Here is a 12,189-nt window from a genome sequence, read left to right as displayed (position 1 = left end):
AAACAAAACATGAAAATTACTTGTGTCCCTAAATAGACAGTAGGTGAACTGAATAGTCACTCACTGTAAACCTATAAGACCATGAACTGTCTGTGTGGGGTATCAGGTGTTAAGCAACTGTACGCTAGTCCCTTAATGACGACAGTGAGGAGAGAAACCAGAGCAGCTCTAGCCCTTAATGACGACAGTGGGAGAGAACACGAGCAGCTCTAGTCCCTTAATGACGACAGTGAGGAGAGAAACACAGAGCCTCTAGTCCCTTATGACGCATGGAGAGAAACACAGAGCAGCTCTAGTCACTTATGATGACAGTGAGGAGAGAAACACAGAGCAGCTCTAGTCCCTTAATGACGACAGTGAGGAGAGAAACACAGAGCAGCTCTAGCCCTTAATGACGACAGTGAGGAGAGAAACACAGCAGCTCTAGTCCCTTAATGACGACAGTGAGGAGAGAAACACAGAGCAGCTCTAGTCCCTTAATGATGACAGTGAGGAGAGAAACACAGAGCAGCTCTAGGCCCTTAATGACGACAGTGAGGAGAGAAACACAGAGCAGCTCTAGGCCCTTAATGACGACAGTGAGAGAGAAACACAGAGCAGCTCTAGCCCTTAATGACGACAGTGAGGAGAGAAACACAGAGCAGCTCTAGGCCCTTAATGATGACAGTGAGGAGAGAAACACAGAGCAGCTCTAGGCCTGAAGACTGAGATCTGGTTCATACAAACAACTGGGTTCAAACAGTATTTGAAATCTTTCAAATACTTGATCTATGCTTAATTGAGCTTGTCTGCCGCAACGGAACCATAGATAGTACCTGAAACATGCAAACTCCGCCCATCTGCACTCCAGGGAGCCTCAAGCAAATGCTCAAAGATTTTATATGATTTCCAATACTATATTGAACCCAGGTCTCGCCTAAACTGAGGTAACGGCCCAGGTTAAGTTGATTGGAGCTTTCTCCAATTTCCCACTCGGACTGAAGGCTGCTCTCAAGTATTAGACACTAAAGGTTTAATGTTCCTCTTGAGGGGAGTGATGAAAGTTCCTCCAAGGAGCTGCTTAGAGGACTGCAGGAGGCCGAGGGTCAGGGAGGGAGGGAGGGTGAGAGGTGGGGTGAGGAATGGGGAAGGCAGGAGAGACAGGTGGGAGGTATGGGGGGGAGGGATGGTGACGGTGGAAGAGGTAAGGATGCAGTGAGAGAGAAGGGGAGACGCGGGTCAAGGCAGGACAGATTAGGCGGTGGGACCGGAGTGAGGGGCTGTAAGTTGCATATGGACAGACAGGTGAGAAGCTGGGGGGTAGATGGGGAGGGGGAGGGGTTGTGTGGGTCAACAGACAGGTGAGAGGCTGGGGGGGCAGATGGGAGGGGTTGTATGGGTCAACAGACAGGTGAGAGGCTGGGGGGTAGATGGGGAGGGGTTGTATGGGTCAACAGACAGGTGAGAAGCTGGGGGGGTAGATGGGGAGGGGTTGCATGGGTCAACAGACAGTGAGAGGCGGGGGGGAGATGGGGGAGGGTTGTATTGGTCAACAGACAGGTGAGAGACTGGGGGGTAGATGGAGAGGGGAGGGTTGTATGGGTCAACAGACAGGTGGAGAAGCTGGGGGGTAGATGGGAGGGGTTGTATGGTCAACAACAGGTGAAGGGGCTGGGGGGCAGATGGGGAGGGTTGTATGGGTCAACAGACAGGTAGAAGCAGCAGCAGCAAGGCACACCACCATCTCAAGTCACAAAGCGAGCCCTCTCTCCATCACCCGATATCGCCATTCTCACTTCACTAATGTAGTGTTAGATCACATTTCACCCAGCCAGGACAGAATGCGCTGTACTGTACTTCTAAAAGAAGTAGACTAGTTCTTCGCTGTTGTCAGGAGCCTTGATCAGAAGGGTGCAATGTTACAGAGCCCACTGTTAGAATAGTATCTGTAGAACAGGTGTGTTATCTGTTATAGAGTCGTGTTAGCTCTCCTCCCTGTCAAAGGCCCTGTTCAGGACAACGTTACAGAAGAGACCCCTGACATGTTTGCCTATTGTGCAGACCAGATGTGATTATAGAATAGGGAGTCTGTCAGCTCTCCTCGTCTTTGAGACATTCTGACTGTTTCACCTTACTAAAGTGAATACTTCCCAGGTGAGAAATGTGATATGAAACTGACACGTTTCTTATCTTCAGTACTCCGGCAGGCCCTCATTTCTTGGTATCCAGTCTATTCCTTAGTATCCAGTCCATTCCTTAGTATCCAGTCTATTCCTTATATCCAGTCTATCATTAGTATCCAGTTCTATTTCTTAGTATCCAGTTATATTCCTTAGTATCCAGTTCATTCTTAGTATCCAGTTCATTCCTTAGTATCCAGTCTATTCCTTAGTATCCAGTCTATATTCATTAGTATCCAGTCCATTCCTTAGTATCCAGTCCATTCCATAGTATCCAGTCCATTCCTTAGTATCCAGTCTATTCTTAGTATCCAGTTCTATTCCTTAGTATCCAGTCATTCTTGTATCCAGTCTATTCCTTAGTATCCAGTCCATTCCTTAGCATCCAGTACTCCTTAGATCCAGTCTATTCCTTAGTATCCAGTCTATCCTAGTATCCAGTCTATTCCATTAGTATCCAGTCCATTCCTTAGTATCCAGTCTATTCCTTAGTATCCTTAATATCTGTAGACTTGTTGTGCATAGGGAGGGAAAACATCAAACAAGACTTACCTGCATGTCACAAAGTTAAGAAGAATCAAAAATGAAAAAGGCTTCAGGTTGCAACATGTCCAATTAGCACAACAGGATGATACAGAACACAGAGACTACAAATCAATGTTTACTATATATCCAGCTTTGAAACACTACAACTGTCATAGAACAATTCCTGTTCAGTCAGTTCTCTCAGCTTCTTCACAAGTTAAGACAGGTGACAGAAAAAGAATGAAATTGTTTTCTGAGCGAACTCCCCTTATCACATAATCTTTCCAACGATGTTGAAACATGACACCATAGTCGTTGAAATAATTATTCAAACCTTTGGAGTTTGGCACCTTGGTAATCAACCTGTCATCATGCTCGGTTTGAAGTGTGTGTGTGTGTGTGGTGGTGGAGAGTGTGTGTGTGTGTGGGTAGATGAGTGTGTGTGGGGGGGGTAGATGTGTGTGTGTGGTGGGAGAGTGTGTGTGGGTAGATGAGTGTGTGTGGGGGGAGATGTGTGTGTGTTGTGTGTGTGTGTGTGTGTGTGTGTGTGTGTGTGTGTGTGTGTGTGTGTGTGTGGTGTGTGTGTGTGTGGTTGTGTGGGTGTGTGTTGTGTGTGTTGTGTGTGTGTGGTGTGTGTGTGTGTGTGTGTGTGTGTGTGTGTGTGTGTGCAACCTCCTAGATTAACATCAAGGTAGACAGACACTATATATCACCAACTAGTTTCCTCTACTTGTGGCTCCATCCTCATTCCTCCTTAGCGTGTGACCTGGTTTACACAGCAGTCAACTGGACGTTGAGAAAGCCTCACAGACTCCTCAGAGAATCCATAGTTCAATGGAATGTCAGTGAATTTCAAAGCACCAGGGAGGAGTGGTTATATCCTCTTCCTGAACCCTGAGTCATCTTCAGGTATTCCATGGTGGAAGAGAACCTCTTCAAACTGTAGTCTACCAATTCTCAACTTAAAAAATGTAATAAATAAAATACTCCAGCCTAAACTTAAACAACTTAAACCAGGTAGAAAGTGTGTAGAAATTATATTTAACTTTTTTTTTTAAATGTTATAATTGAATCTCTGAAGGGAAAAAAAATCCCAGTATTTTCAATATAGCGCTATTAGCCGTGTTATTTTGGTTAATTCTGTGGWCTCAAGACAGAGTTTATTAACATTCTTCATCAAGAATATGGGCAACATTTGATTATTGACAATGGAAGAGGTGGGGATGTTGTTCCCTTGTCATATAATTGCTACATGTACTATCAACATAACATTGAAAATACTTTTCCAGATTGTAGTTTGGTGATGATTTTTTTTGCTACCCGATTATTGGGTCGCGACTCAGACAACCTGGTTGAATTTGGGTCTCGAGGCAAAACCAGTTTAGAACCACTGGTCTACCGGAAGTCAATTCCAATTCACAGGAGGAGCTTTGGTCTGAGGTTTTCTCAGGTAGTCACCTGACATAGAAATGACCACAGCCTTATGAAAAGGGCCTTTTATTTAGCAGATGAAGTTAGAATGGATCTAGTCTCGTGGACTCAGAACGTGAGAAGCCTGGGTTTCTGAGGCTATTACATCTAATACTGATTAGAGCCTGTGTAGAGCAGTAGAACTTACTGTGCATATGGAGTAGGCTTATCGTGTATAATGCTTCCACCTGGTGGCTATGACGTGTGAGGGAAATGATATACTGTTCTTATATATATACTGTACACCAGCGTTTCCCAAACTAACGATCGCGAAAGCAATGTGGGGTCATCTAATTTGAGAATGGGTTTGCGGGAGAACACCTAGAACCGGTGTTACTGATCTCCGGTAGCCGCTAGGTGCGGTTGTAATAAACAGAGCGTTTTTTGTTTTCTTCCTACAAACGTGGATCTATCTTTTGAACGGTTTAAGCTAMACAATATTATGACCTCATCACTGAAAGATAAGACTGGAACCCATATGTGTCTTCTGTTACCCTCTACGATGCCCACAATCCTCATGAGAACAATAGACCAGACCAGGCACTAAATCAGACAAGGGGGGGAAAAGAACTTCGTCAATGATTATGTTMTTTTATACACAGACGAGCATACTAAATTATTGCCTGAACTTCCCAATACTTTTCTGATGCATTTCAGTCAATTCAAACCATACTTCCTTCAGCTTTAAATACTGTCGAAGGTACTGTCAGACTGATTTGTAATCGACTGTCATAGTAAAAAAGTAAGCATCGGCAGCTGATTAAGTCTTTTGTACATGGTGGGGTTGCGAGAGGAAAAAATGGGCCCAAAAATGTGGTCACGGGCAAAACAGCTTGGGAACCCCGTTTTTTTAGACCAGTTTTTGGCAGTTAATTTCATCCTTGACTTTATAAGTAAAATATATTTGAGTAGTTAAGAGGTAAACAACACCAACGAGTCCCACACAGTTTGCAACAGAACATACCAGAGTGGGTCGTCGTTTACTAGGCTACATACAGTAAATTATTGGGATAGTCTGGTTACCACCAGTGTTTGGAGTACATTGAGTTCGTTGACAAAACAGACCATGGGACGCCTTTTTACATGAGATTTATTTGTCAAAGGTCCGTGGTGAGTCTGTGTAAACTATGTGATTATATTGGAGACAGGTTTATATATATTTTACTGTTATAGTATTTCTAAGTAGCAGCCATTTAACAGCCAGGGAAACTCATTGTTCTCACTTTATGACAGAACATCGAGAGTTTTCTGCCTGACTGTGGCCTTTTAACCTGAATTYTCAGCCTGGCTGAGAAATCAAATCAAATCTTATTTTATTGGTCACATACACATGGTTAGCAGATGTTATTTTGAGTGTAGCGAAATGCTTGTGCTTCTACTGCAGCAATATCTAATATGTAATCTAACAATTTCACAACAACTACCTAATGCACAAATCTAAGTAAAGGAATGGAATAAGAATATACATATAAATATATGGATGAACAATGACTGAGTGGCATAGGCAAGATGCAATAGATGGTATAAAATACAGTATATACATGTGCGATGAGCAATGCAAGATATGTAAACATTATTAAAGTGTCATTATTAAAGTGACTAGTGATCCATTTATGAAAGTGTGTGAAAGTGTGTGTGTACCTCCTAGATATACATCAAGGTAGACAGACACTATATATCACCAACTAGTTTCCTCTACTGTGTCTCCATCCTCATTCCTCCTTAGCGTGTGACTTGGTTTACACAGCAGTCAACTGGACGTTGAGAAAGCCTCACAGACTCCTCAGAGAGAATCCATAGTTCAATAGAATGTTAGTGAATTTCCAAAAGCACCAGGGAGGAGTGGTTATATCCTCTTCCTGAACCCTGAGTCATCTTCAGGTATTCCATGGTGGAAGAGAACCTCTTCAAACTGTAGTCTACCCATTCTCAACTTAAAAAATGTAATAAATAAAGTACTCCAGCCTAAACTTAAACAACTTAAAGCAGGTAGAAAGTGTGTGGAAATTATATTTTAAAAAAATAATTGAATTTTATAATTGAATCTCTGAAGAAAGACAAAATCCCAGTATTTTCAATATAGCGCTATTATACATGTGCGATGAGCAATGCAAGATGTAAACATTATTAAAGTGGCATTATTAAAGTGACTAGTGATCCATTTAGGAAAGTGGCCAATGATTTCAAGTCTGTATGTAGGCAGAAGCCTCACTGTGTTAGTGATGGCTGTTTAACAGTCTGATGGCCTTGAGATAGAAGCTATTTTTCAGTCTCTYGGTCCCAGCTTTGATGCACCTGTACTGACCTCGCCTTCTGGATGGTAACGGAGTGAACAGGCAGTGGCTCGGATGGTTGTTGTCCTTGATTATCTTTTTGTCTTCCTGTGTCATCGGGTGCTGTAGGTGTCCTGGAGGGCAGGTTGTTTGCCCCCGGTGATGCGTTGTGCAGACCGCACCACCCTCTGGAGAGCCCTGCGGATATGAGCGGTGGAGTTGCCGTACCAGGCGGTGAGACAGCCCGACAGGACGCTCTCAATTGGGCATCTGTAAAAGTTTGTGAAGGTTTTAGGTGACAAGCCAACTTTCTTCAGCCTCCTGAGGTTGTAGAGGTGCTATTGCACCTTCTTCACCACACTGTCTATGTGGGTGGACCATTTCAGTTTGTCCGGGATGTGTACGCCCAGGAACKTTTCACATTTTCCACTGCTGTCCCGTCGATGTGGATAGGGGGGGCTCCCTCTGCGTTTTACTGATATTCACGACTATCTCCTTTCCTACATTCACCACCTGGGGGCGGCCCGTCAGGAAGTCCAGGACCCAATTGCACAGGGTGGGGTTGAGACCCAGGGCCTCAAGCTTAATGATGAGCTTGGAGGGTACTATGGTGTTGAATGCTGAGCTGTAGTCAATGAACAGCATTCTTACATAGATATTCCTCTTGTCCAAATGGGATAGGGAATTGTGCAGTGTGATGGCGATTGGATCGTCTGTGGACCTATTGGGCCGCTACGCAAATTGAAGTGGGTCTAGGGTGACAGGTAAGATGGAGGTGATATGATCCTTGACTGGTCTCTCAAAGAACTTCATGATGACAGAAGTGAGTACTACGGGGCGATAATTATTTAGTTCAGTTATCTTTGCCTTTCTGGGTACAGGAACAATGGTGGCCATCTTGAAGCATGTGGGGACAGCAGACTGGGATAGGGAGAGATTGAATATGTCCGTAAACACACCAGCCACCTGGTCTGTGCATGCTCTGAGGACGCGGCTAGGGATGCCGTCTGGGCCGGCAGCCATGCGAGGGTTAACTTGTTTAAATATCTTACTCACGTCGGTCACGGAGAAGGAGAGCCCACAGTCCTTGTTAGCGGGCCGCGTCAGTCGCACTGTATTATCCTCAAAGCGGTCAAAGAAGGCGTTTAGTTTGTCTGGAAGCAAGACGTCGATGTCCGTGACGTGGCTGTTTTCTTTTTGTAGTCCAAGATTGTCTGTAGACCCTGCCACATACTTCTCGTGTCTGAGCCGTTGAATTGCGACTCCACTTTGTCCCTATACCGACATTTCACTTGTTTGATTGCCTTGAGAAGGGAATAACTACAGTGTTTGTATTCGGCCATATTCCCGGTCAACTTTCAATGGTTAAATGCGGTGGTTCGCGTTTTCAGTTTTGTGCGAATGCCGTCATCCATCCACGGTTTCTGGTTAGGGTAGGTTTTAATAGTCACAGTGGGTACAACATCTCCTATGCACTTATAAACTCAGTCACCGAATCAGCATATAAATCAATATTATTCTCTGAGGCTACCCAGGAACATGTCCCAGTCCGCGTGATCAAAACAATCATGAAGCGTGGATTCCGATTGGTCAGACCAGCGTTGAATAGTCCATGTCACAGGTACATCCTGTTTGAGTTTCTGCCTATAGGAAGGGAGGAGCAAAATGGAGTCATGGTCAGATTTGCCAAAGGGAGGGCGGGGGAGGGCCTTGTATGCATCGTGGAAGTTAGAGTGATCCAGAGTTTTACCCACACAAGTGCTACAATCAATATGCTGATAGAATTTAGGTAGCCTTGTTCTCAAATTTGCTTTGTTAAAATCCCCAGCTACAATAAATGCAGCCTCAGGATATATGGTTTCCAGTTTGCATAAAGTCCAGTGAAGTTCCTTGAGGGCCGTCGTGGTATTGGCTTGAGGGGGGATATACACGGCTGTGTCAATAACCGCTGGGAATTCTCTTGGGAGATAATACGGTCGTCATTTGATTGTGAGGAATTCTAGGTCAGGTGAACAAAAGGACTTGAGTTCCTGTATGTTGTTACAATTCCACCATGAGTCGTTCATCATGAAACATACACCCCCGCCCTTCTTCTTCCTGGAGAGATATTTATTACTGTCGGCGCGATGCACAAAGAATCCCGGTGGCTGTACCGACTCCGACAGCATATCCAGAGAGAGCCATGTTTCCGTGAAACAGAGTATGTTACAATCCCTGATGTCGCTCTGGAAAGCAACCCTTGCCCTAATTTTGTCTACCTTGTTATCTAGAGACTGGACATTGTCGAGTAATATACTCGGAAGCAGCGGGTGGTGTGCGCGCCTCCGATGTCTGACCAGAAGGCCGCTCCGTCTACCTCTTCTGCGGCGATGTTGTTTTKGGTCAGCCCAAARAACAGTGCCTGAGTGTGGCAGTGTTTGGCTCTGGATAAGAGCGCCTGCTAAATGCCTTAAATGTCAAATGTAGATTATCCAGTGTCCACAGCAACTCTGTTGATTATTCTCTACCCTCTGTGCATGTGGTGTACTATGGTGTTAGTGTAACAGATGTGAAATGGCTAGCTAGTTAGCGGTGGTGCGCGCTAATAGCCTTTCAATCGGTGACGTCACTTGCTCTGAGACCTTGAARTAGTGGTTCCCCTTGCTCTGCAAGGGCCACGGCTTTTGTGGAGCGATGGGTAACGATGCTTCATGGGTGACTGTTGTTGATGCGTGCAGAGGGTCCCTGGTTCGCGCCTGGGTCGGGGCGAGGGGACAGACTAAAGTTAAACTGTTACATTAGCCATGCTCTCACTAACCCTCATCTTTTCTCTTTCTCTGTCCCCTTCCAGAGGGCCTGAGGCTGAGGACACCCTGGCCTGACACCGGGACGTGCCTTCCCCAATCCACCTGGCCCCCCTCTACCTGCTACCTGCCTGTTGCTGCCTCCACTGGTTCTGTCTCCCCCTCAAATCACTGACCCCCACCCCACATACTTGGATTCCATTACTTACCATGACGTCGTTATGATGAGCCACCTGACCGTGGGGTCTTGAAGTGTTAGTTATTTCTGGATATTGTCTGAGCCTGCTGGCTATTAATATTGGTATTGATCTTTCCTTATTGAAATGGCGAATAAAGGAAGACTGCTTTCATTTTCAATCAAGACAATGTTAGAGATTTAATGTATGCTTTTATATGGCCTATATCTCTGTATTACATTCAGCAAGTCAAATAGAGATTAGTGCAAACAGGAAGTGTGACTTCTTTCCCTAATGATTTCCTAAGGCTGAGGTATTTAGGCAGTTATCAGTTATTCTACACCAAGGCTAGAGGAGGCTGAATGGCAACAACACCACACACAACTACAATGCAACTCATTCATCTCATTGGTACACGACTGCTCAGTCTGTTGAATATTCAATCAATGGAAAGATGGATTTCTTGTCTGAATTAAGGTTTTATTAAACCTTCAAAAGCAACACGCACAATAAAGGAAGTTTATAAAATAAAGTCGTTGACAGGAAAAGTGATTTACTACATCAATTATAGTCACAGCCTCTCCCGTTCGTTTGATTAACTGGGGTAACGGGATGGAGAAATGGTTTACAGTACAGTAGGCGGGGCTCAACAGGCAGAATGCATCCCAAAGGGCACCCTATTCCCTATTACTTTTTCCTGTATAATGGGGCTCTAGTCTAAAGTAGAGCACTATGTATAGGGAATAGGGTGCCATTTGGGATACAGTCAATCTGTTGATGAAGCCACCTGAAATCGATGGCTGCATACCAATCATCCATCTCTCTCCTCATGGATAATAAGGTGGGGAAACAGTCCATGTCAGCCAGGACCAACTTTTTAAAGAAATACAATTTATTTCCATCTCTAGTTCAGTAAAATAAGTCGGKTTTTTTCTGGTCACAAGCTATTCCAGAAAATTGCGGTAAACAGCGCCACACTCAGGCAGAAAATGTAATATTCTATTCTAGCCAGGCCTGTCTTCTCAAAGAAAACACAATTTCATTCTCTCCATTTGAGCAAAAKAAGTGGTTTTGTCGCGGTCACCAGAAAATCCGAACAATTCAGGTAAAGAGCACCACAGTCAAGCAGAAAAATCTGAATGTTCTATCATACAGTGAGAACAATTCGTTTCTCTGGCTACTTAGAAATACTTAAAAAAGTTAATGAATAGATGACATTCACTCAGCGGTGTAAAGTATTAAGTAAAAATATTTTCAAGTACTACTTAAGTAGTTGTTTGGGGTAACTTTACTTTACTATTCATCTTTTTGACAACTTTTACTTTTCCTTCACTACATTCCTAAAGAAAATAATGCACTTTTTACTCCATATATTTTCCCTGACACCCAAAAGTACTTGTTACATTTTGAATGCTTAGCAGGACAGAAAATGGTCCAAATCACACACTTATCAACAGAACCTCCCTGGTCATTCCTACTGCCTCTGATCTGGAGGGCTCACTAAACACAAATGCATCGTTTGTAAATTATGTTGGACTGTTGGAATGTATCCCTGGCTATCCGTAAAAAAACAGAAAAAAAGAAAATTGTGCGTCTGGTTTGGTTAATATAAAGAATTTTAATTATTCATACTTTTACTCTTGATACTTAAGTATATTTAAAACCAAATACTTTTAGACTTTTACTCAAGTAATCATTTACTGAGTGACTTTCACTTTTACTTGAGTCATTTTCCATTAAGGTATCTTTACTTTTACTACAGTATGACAATTGGGTACTTTTTCCACCACTGCTATAAACCTGTCTCAAATATAACCACACAGTTTACACAGACTCACCACGGACCTTTGACAATAAATCTCTGTGTGAAAAGGCGTCCCATGGTCTGTTTTGTCAACGAACTCAATGTACTCCAAACACTGGTGGTAACCAGATGATCCCAATAATTGACTGTATGTAGCCTAGTAAACGATGCCCCCCTCTAGTATGTTCTGTTGCAAACTGTCTGGGACTCTGTTTACGATTCAAATATATTTGACATATCAAGTCAAAGACGAAATGAACCTCAAAACACTGGTCTCAAATGTATAAGCATAACTAGGCTACACAGACCCATGGTGGATACATTGTAAATTGAGAGGCATTTCCCCATATTAAACCGTGTCCCAGTCCAACATGCCTAGCTCTGCCCACTGGGGCATATGGAGGGCTCTTTGAAATAAGTGCTCCTATCGCTGTGTTCCACCAGATCCAGTTATCTCACAACGCCGGCTTCAAACAGCTTCAAAGCAGCGGACACCAACTGTTTCACACACAGCCACTAAGGGATGCACAGCGGCCTAATGTTCTCACACAACGGCCTAATGTTCTCACACAACGGCCTAATGTTCTCACACAACGGCCTGATGTTCTCACACAGCGGCCTAATGTTCTCACACAACGGCTAAAATAGTTCTCACCACAAACGGCCTAATGTCTCACACAGCGGCCAATGTTCTCACACAACGGCCTAATGTTCTCACACAACGGCCTAATGTTCTCACACAGCGCCTAAATGTTCTCACACAGACGGCCTAATGTTCTCACACAGCGTGCCTAATGTTTTCTCACACAGCGCCTAATGTTCCTCACACAGCGGCCTAATGGTTCTCACACAGCGGCCTAATCGTTCTCACACAACGCCTTAATGTTCTCACACCCAACGGCCTAAGTTTTCTCGCACAACGCCTAATGTTCTCGCACAGCGCCTAATGTTTCATCGCACAGCGGCCTAATGTTTTCTCGCACAGCGGCCTAATGTTCT

The sequence above is a fragment of the Salvelinus sp. IW2-2015 genome, unplaced genomic scaffold (genome assembly GCF_002910315.2).
Source record: "Salvelinus sp. IW2-2015 unplaced genomic scaffold, ASM291031v2 Un_scaffold924, whole genome shotgun sequence".
NCBI lineage: Eukaryota > Metazoa > Chordata > Actinopteri > Salmoniformes > Salmonidae > Salvelinus > Salvelinus sp. IW2-2015.
This window is presented reverse-complemented; position numbering follows the sequence as displayed.